This window comes from Bidens hawaiensis, unplaced genomic scaffold (genome assembly GCF_021521415.1).
Source record: "Bidens hawaiensis isolate Kalapana, Puna unplaced genomic scaffold, B.hawaiensis_p1.1 tig00044770_1, whole genome shotgun sequence".
In the NCBI taxonomy this organism is placed as follows: domain Eukaryota; kingdom Viridiplantae; phylum Streptophyta; class Magnoliopsida; order Asterales; family Asteraceae; genus Bidens; species Bidens hawaiensis.
Genome location: NW_027497957.1, coordinates 13184 through 21950, shown reverse-complemented (window position 1 = coordinate 21950; position 8767 = coordinate 13184). Strand labels below are relative to the sequence as shown.

At 37.0% G+C, this 8767-nt stretch overlaps 1 pseudogene across 1 annotated transcript; it reads right to left on the bottom strand.

Annotated features, from left to right (window-relative positions):
- Positions 1 to 163: 163 nt before the first annotated feature.
- On the bottom strand, positions 164 to 3418 carry LOC143595173 (GDSL esterase/lipase At5g45910-like; annotated as a pseudogene). The gene is made up of 5 exons (XR_013146478.1): positions 3011 to 3418; positions 2698 to 2925; positions 1834 to 1982; positions 1473 to 1746; positions 164 to 480 (listed from the first exon to the last, which is right to left on the bottom strand). The product of XR_013146478.1 is annotated as a GDSL esterase/lipase At5g45910-like (transcript).
- Between the last annotated feature and the right edge of the window lie 5349 nt (positions 3419 to 8767).

The window sequence follows — 8767 nt, the reverse complement described above, 5'->3', positions numbered from 1 at the left end:
TAAATACATCAATGACTGGTTATATATTCAATGACTGATTGCCGACGGATTGTAATGACTGTTACAATGACAGCTTGATCACCGATAGGTTAACGCCAGAAATATCACAAACGGCTTAGAAAGAATCTATCATTTTATTTTTATATTTATTGGACAAGCATACAATGTTTACACAATTGGAAAAAGAAGCATAGTTTTGGAATTAACTCCTAGTTTCATTCAAATATACTTGTACATTACATATATAAAATGGAAATTGAAGAGTTCAAAACGTACTAGATGGGTTGAGAAGTGAAAGTTCCATCGAGTAATCCAGTTGCTATGTGTCTATAAGCCGTCTCGGTAAGGTGCACCCCATCCCAGTTTGCATGTGGACGGGTCCTTGCACACTTTCGACCCATTGTGACCACACCTTGCTTTGTAATTGATTGTATGGTCCACCTCCTCCACAACAAGCACTTAAAGCTCCATTCTTGAGTCCTGCATGTATGCATAACATAAATGCGATATTATAATTCATTACCAAATTTACCATATCATAAGCCTGCTCAAACCAACGAAAACCTTTGATCAAAGAGACTCGATAAGTATTATCGCAACTAGGCAAACCTTCCTTTGGGGTGTTTTTTCTGTTTAGATGGCATGTGTCAAATAACTCACTCAATATTATCGCAAAAATATACTAGAGTCAAATCAGCACGAACAAGCTTCGTACGTATAAACTAGGTCATAAATTTTGAGTTGTCGTCAGGGGTGTTAAAATAATTGGCAGCTCAAATCGCATTTGAAAGTAACTTAAAAAAAGTTTGCTCCCGGAACTATATATATGGCTAGTATAATTTTCAAGCCATGTTGAACTAGTGCATATAACAAATTTTAAGTAGAGTTCAAGCCGATATGAGCTCGCTCATTGGCTCGTTCTAAATGATTTTGTTATCATGCTATTTATAGTTCTTATTTTCTAGATTTCTATGATAGTTTCATTCATTGTAAGCAAACATGTTAGAACAAAATATTTACATTAGCACATCTTATAATTTGTAATTTAGTCTTGCAAAAAAAAGAAAAAAATAAGCATGAGTACGTTTATGTGAGCCCATGAAGATAACGTGAATTGATTAATGTAATTGAATTACATTGAATGCATTGATAACAAGTACTATGCATGACAAGAGACGAGTCTGGAAACTACTCGGTTCAATACGTGAAATATGATCATTCAGACATTCAGTTAACATTGTGCAAGTATTTGTTGTTTCCGGACTTTCAGAAATATGATATATTTGTTGGTATTCAATTGTGACTTGCTCTTTGAATACCAACAAATACTTGCACAATATCATATTTCTGTATGTTTCCAACAACTATATTAACTATAATCATTCAAACATTCAGTTGTCATTTAAAACATTATAATGAAGCTATAATTGTATAGGAGTTAACCAATAAATAGTAGATGCATGAATACTCACCTAGATGGCGTGGAATGTGGAATAAGGCCTTTGCGGCACCATAGTAGTCTGCATAAATAATTCGAACGTGTGGGTACTTTTGTCTTAGTTTCTCCAAAGCTAGCTTTAGTTGCGCGTCGTGACACTTTGAGAATGCATTATATGCCTTCAAACATCCGTTTCCATCATAAGCTGTTTTGTTTTGAGTTCCAAACAAGGTTAGGTAAGACGCCGAGCATCCTATTGGGAAATTCCCAGGCACCACCACCTCCTTCGCACCTTCTTCGATCACCGTCTGTGAAACATTATTCAAAGCAATGATTTCGTTTATACATGTATATATCATGTTTAACGATGGGAAACCGCAAATGAATATACTTACGCTGGTAGCAGATATGATTGTTCCCACAACCAAAGGTACCATTCTTTTCAAATCCGTAAAGCTTCCACCCAAGATAAATGCATAATTGTAGTCATTGCCACCAATTTCTCCCATCATAAAGAGTGATCTCTTGAAGTAGCTATCGCACTCTGCGATACAAAAAATATATATGATGCACGCTATTAAAGTTATGTTGTCCTAGACTGTCGATCATTTAGTAGAAAAAAGACGGAATTTAGTTACCACATACCCGGGTAAAGGACTATCTTCTATTAAACTCAAAACACCACACGTGTAACAGATTATAATGACCGATAAACCTAAACAATTCTAGGACCGAGTGCCACCCACCTGCCACACAAGCAGGATGGGTGCCAACCATCGTACCAGCACCAAGTTTATCGGGCACTAAGACGCCCTTTTTTTCGCCAAAGCAATGGCGCCCTGGTCCATATCAATAAAATCCAACCGTTTGATTGGTTGACCAAATAGTGAATATAATGTATTTATTATGTAAATTTAATTAAAATACAGTAATTAGTAAGAAAATAATTATTGTAAAATGATTAATAACTTGGTTAAGTAACCCATATATATTCTTAACACTTGTTTTTTTGCTTGGTTAGTTAATGCCGCGGCCACTACGTACGTGACAGTAATGACATTATTTTTTTCATTAATTAACCAACAACCAATGTCAACCATAACACATGTTCTAATTAAAACTTTGTCTTCTTTTTCTTCTCTCAATCTTCTTTATCAGTTTTTCCTAATGTATCCCATTCCAAATTATTCAACAACAAGCTATTCATTTTATAACCTTTTGTAGTTGTCTAGTTGAATAGACGTAATCATAATAATAACCTTGTTTAGTAGTGCACATGCTCGACTTAAGTCGCTTGAACCAGTCCAGCTGAGTGTTTAATGAATCATTGGTCCAAAGAATCCCTCCAATGCCTTGATCATAGTAAAATTTTGCATCAAGTGCAGTAGATCCAGCAACAGCAAAATTAACTCCATGTTTAGCTTTAGACTTCAAGCTTTTGGCAATTGGTAGATAAGGAGGTAAGTATGGTAGGCCATATTTCTCAGCTGTTTCATTTCCAATGATCATAATATAATTAAGACAAAAATATAGAAAATAATTATCAAAGGTGTAATGGAGTAATATTCATACCGATGAAATCGATAATAAGGCGCCCGTCAGAGCAACGACCTGTCGGGTGACCAAAGAAAGTTTCGCCATATGGAAGCTTTCCTATAACCGGATTTGCTAATGCGCCAGAATGGATGAAGTTTCCGGTATCAGCAATGGAGTCACCAAAGCTAAAGATTTTGTCATATACTAATGTAATTGAAGTAGAAAGTCTAGGAATGACACAAAAGAAAAGAAAGATGAGAGTTACCATAATAATTTCAAATGAGTAATAAAAATGAAATCAGTTATGTTGTTTTTATTGGAGAAACATAAGTAAATAATAGTGATATGATAGCATGTGAAAATAGTTGTTGCAACGCCTGGCAAGTGACAACTACCTAAAATTTAATAAGCCAACCTAAAAACACAACTGTCCACCCACAACAATAAACTCCCTTTAGACCATGTGTACTTGTTCAAGTTCTTTTAGAGCATTTTCTGTCATGCGAAAGTTATGTTAGCAGGAGAATTCTTAACCAAAAAAAAGTGTAGTGGTTCAAGCTCGTTTTATGCCGCTTCAATAATTATCATATAATTAGAAACTTTTACGTGTTGGGAAAAACGACCACCTAGCCACGAACGGTAAACAAAAGTGCGGAATTAAACTTCGTTTGGCTAAACTTTTTCCCGACCCGAATGAACCAATGAGGATGCAAACAAATAGGGTAATTTAAAAGTAAAAGTGACATAATAAATTTTAGCGTGGAAAACCTCTCAAGGCAAGAGTAAAACCACGGGACTACTAGAGCCGCTTCAAATCCACTATCACCAATAATGAGCAATACAAAAGTTCTTCTCTAGGTAAAACTAGAGGCATACACAAAACATCATATACTTGGTACAAATTAACTTCAAGTATATGGAATCAAACTACAAAAGAGTAACGAGTAAGAGGAATCACCAACAAGAGAATGAATCGATCTTTGACACGTCTCTTATCTTCACAAAATACCAAAAACCTTGGAGCAACAAAATCTTCTTTGCTTGCTGTTGTCGACAAAGAAGAAAAACCCCAAGTCTATTGTGTGTATGTGTTTTCGGCAGTAATGATGTACACCCACACCAAAATAAAAACCCTTAACATATAATTTTGTTTCTTGAGCCCACGTAGAGAGTTTGTGATCACAAGGCCCAAACAAAATCAATATGTGGTTGTGGCATATACTGACAAAAAAAAAACGTAACATATATTTGTTTTTTTTCCTTTTCTTTTAATAATAATAATAGAACCCATGAAGGTAAAGAGGTAAAGATTGTTGTCGGGTTTTCTCATGGGCAAAAACTAACCCAACAAATCTCCCCCTTTTGTCTATGAGAAAGAACTCACCACCCCGGCGAGCGAGCAACAAATCTTCAGTTTCTCTCTTGCCAAAGCTTTGGTCAATATATCGGAACAATTATCATCGGTATGAACTTTATCAAGTTCAAACAACTTGTCTTCAATAGCATCTCTAATCCAATGATACCTCACATCAATATGTTTTGTTCTCTTATGAAACATAGCATTCTTAGCAAGGTGAATAGCACTTTGATTATCACAAAGAACCACGTAGCGCTGTTGCATAAAGCCAAGCTCTTGCATAAATCTTTTCAACCACAATAATTATTTGCATGCTTCTGTTGCTGCCATATACTCCGCCTCGGTAGTAGACAAAGCAACACACTTTTGCAGTTTTGACTGCCATGACATGGCCCCCCTGCAAATAACATCAAATATCCAGAAGTGGATTTCATGTTGTCCGTATTTCCTGCCATATCAGAATCCGTGTAACCAACAAGCATCGGCTCCCCATTTCCAAACGTTATACCCAATTTGGAAGTACCTCGTAAATATCTAAGTATCCACTTAACTGCTTCCCAATGCTTCTTACCCGGGTTTGACAAGAACCGACTAACAACACCTACTGCATGTGCAATATCAGGCCGTGTACATACCATTGCATACATCAAGCTTCCGCATATGGAACACCATCCATCTCTTTAATCTCTTTCTCAGAAGTTGGGCAATCTTTTTCTGTTAACTTAAAGTTAGGAGTAAGAGGTGTACTAACCACATTAACTTTAGACATCTTGAATCTGCTAAGCACCTTTTCAATGTATTGCTCTTGTGACATATGCAACTTCTTTGAAGCTCTATCTCTAGTAATCCGAATGCCAAGTATATTCTTAGCTGGCCCTAAGTATTTCATAGAAAACGACTTGCTTAACTCCTTCTTCAGCTAGACAATTCTTTCTGCATTCTTGCCAACAATCAACATATCATCAACATAAAGCAATAAAATGATGAAATCATCATCACCAAACCTCTTAAAGAAAACACAGTGATCAGACGCAGTCTTTCGGTAGCCTTGCTTCCCCATAACTGACTTAAATTTCTTGTACCACTGTCTCGGTGCTTGCTTTAACCCATAAAGACTTTTATGAAGTTTACAAACATAATCTTCTTTACCTTTAACCTAAAAACCTTCAGGTTGCTCCATATAGATCTCCTTATCGAGATCACCGTGAAGGAATGATGTCTTGACATCTATTTGCTCAACCTCAAGATCAAGACTAGCTGCTAAACCAAGGATCACCCTGATGGAACTCATCTTCACTACTGGAGAAAAAATCTCATCAAAATCAATACCCTCTCTTTGATTGAACCCTTTGACCACCAATCTCGCCTTGTACCTAGGCCGTGAGGTATGTTCTTCAGTCTTCAATTTGTAGACCCACTTGTTTTTCAAAGCTCTTTTGCCCTTAGGCAACTTCACTAACTCAAAATTATTGTTCTCATACAAGGAATTCATCTCATCTTGCATGCCTTCAAACCACTCTCGTTTATGCTTATGTTCCATGGCCTCTTTATAATACTCGGGCTCTCACCCATCAGTGAGTAAGACATACTCACCAGCCGAATAACGAGTAGAAGGTTGACGATCTCTCGTAGACCGCCTGAGTGGGACAAATGCAGGCATATCTACTGGTAACTCGGGATGAATATCCTCATCGAAATCCACCTGCTCTTGATTATCAACATTATTAGTACCATGTTGTTCGTCATTTTGAATACCATCTTCGTGATGTGGCTCAGAACGCTGAGTAGGAATAGGGTCCAAATCAATGAGATCATCAGGGTACTGAGGAACTACCTGTGTCTTCTCAATATCTTTCAAACTCCTGTCTTCCACAAACTCAACATCAAGACTTCTAACAAGCTTCTTCGAAACCGGATCATATAGCCTGTATCTAAACTCATCTTGCCCATAACCAAGGAATATACTCTGTCTGGACTTCACATCAAGCTTTGATCTTTCATCTTTGAGAATATGCACAAATGCTTTGCATCAAAGACCCTCAAATGGCAATACGAAACATCTTTGCCACTCCAAACCCTGTCTGGAACATCATTATGCAAAGGAATACAAGGAGTAAGATTAATAACATGTACCGCTATATGTAAAGCTTCTTCCCAAAAGGAATTAGGCAACCCTGCATGTGAGAGCAAACACTTAAACCTTTCAACCAAGGTTCGGTTCATCCGTTCTGCTAATCCATTCAACTGTGGTGTCTTTGGAGGTGGCCTTTGGTGTCGAATACCCATCTCTCTACAATAAGCATTAAAAGGACCAATGTATTCACCTCTATTATCTGTACGAACACACTTGAGCTTCTTCCCAGTCTATCTCTCAACTAGGGCATGAAACTGCTTAAACACATCAAATACTTGATCTTTAGACTTTAAAGTATAAACCCATACCTTTCTCGAATGATCGTCTATAAATGTGACAAAATATAAGCAGCCCCCAAGTGTTCTAGTCTTCATAGGACCACATACGTCTGAATGCACCAAGTCAAGTATACTTTCTTTTCTATGGGACGGATGACTATGAAAAGAAACTCTCTTTTGCTTACCATTCATACAATGAGAACACTTCTTCAAATGAACATCTTTCACACCGGACAATGCATCTTTTTTTAATAAAATAGACATCCCCTTTTCACTCATGTGAGCAAGTCTCTTATGCCACTCCCTTAGTCTAAATGTTTTGAGGGTGAAACTTTTTCCATTTGCAGAGAAATTGTGAGAGAAAGGAACAAATAAAACTTATTAAGATACGTGTAAATCTCACAAAAATATCACTTTAAATAATTTTTCTTTTAATTTTTCCATTAGTTTACATGTTATTACTTTTTCTCAAAACCTAGAAAAAACATATGTAGTTAGACCATGAGTAGTCATAATTCTCTACCCCCAAACATTATGCGTCACGTGCCGCCCATTCAGAGTTATCATTTTTTACCAAAACAGGGTGTAGTCATAACTCTCCACCCCCAGGCGTTATGCGCCACGTGGCGCCCAGTCATTTAAATAATAAATCATTTAAATAAATAAACATAAATTAAAAAATACATTAAACTTCCAAATAAAAACTAAGTTAAAATAAAAAATATATATCAAATTAAAGAAATACCAAAATAATACTAATAAAACTACATGTTATATTTTTCTAAAATTTTCGCTTGTCGAGCGGCTTTTAGAGATCGGACTCTCGGGTCGGCTTCGGTTAGCTCACTTGATAAAATCTCGATGTCTTTTTCCATTTCATTCCTTCTAAGTAGTTCGACGGCGTCCAATTTTACTTTAAGTCGTTGGGTTCCAAGTTTGTGTAAATCTTGGAGTCGAGAGAGTTCATTTCTTTGAATTGACTTTCCATTTCGAGATTCGAACCCGTTGCCGACGACGAAGCGACCCCTTTCCCTTGCCCTTGCTTCTTCTACCCCCCGGCCGAGGCATCTCGGTAGTATCCCCAGCATCATTATCGCTTATGTTGAAGTTTCGAGCGTCGAAACGGGGCGTGTTTGGATCAACCGAAGACGATGTTTTAAACTTTTTTTTACGCGGACCACCTTCGGCTTCGGCATCCAAAACCTAGCCCCATTTTGGGATTTTGGGTGAAACCTCAAATATTCTTTCCAAATGCCAAAGTAATTGAAGGCCCTCGAGACCTTATGTTGATACTCTGCCAACGCGTTTTCCATGACTTCCGCGTCCGAGACACCGCTAAAATGTTTGCCGTTGGGTTTTGGAAACCGGGCACCGCATTTGGCATTGAGTTTTGTAAAAATGCAATGTACGCGGCCATTTGCGGGTCCATCATATGCGGGACGGGTAGGTTGGCATCGGGGCGTTAGATGGGTTCAGTTGTGGATTTTGGTTGCCTTGACGAACAAATTGACCGAAACCGAGAACATTCTGGTTGTTATTCGGAAATATTTTGGTAGAAATATTTGAGTAAAAAATATAATTGGTATAGAAGTGGAAGGAAGAAAGGAATGTGTTAAAAAAATGAGTTTGGCTTGTTTTTATAGTATAAATTTAATTAATATTTTTTTTAAAAATCCAACGGCTCAATAACGTAAACATGGCCCAATGGTAGTTTTTTTTTATTTGCGTGCCATTTCAAAGCATTTTATACAAAACGTTCAAAAAAAAAGCCAAAACGCACTCCACAACGTGCCGTTACGCTTGGGCTTAGCGAGACACACACAAGAGATTCATTTCGAAACCACAAAAAGCAGAGAACCATCAATGCATGTTTCATGTAAAACCTTTTAAAAACTAATTTTTACAAGTAAAATATCATGTTTTCATAAATTGTTAGCTTTTGCATGTAAGCATATTTAAGGGGCGTTTGGGATTACTTATTTTCATCAACTTATATCTTATAATTTTTTAAAAAAATTATAAGG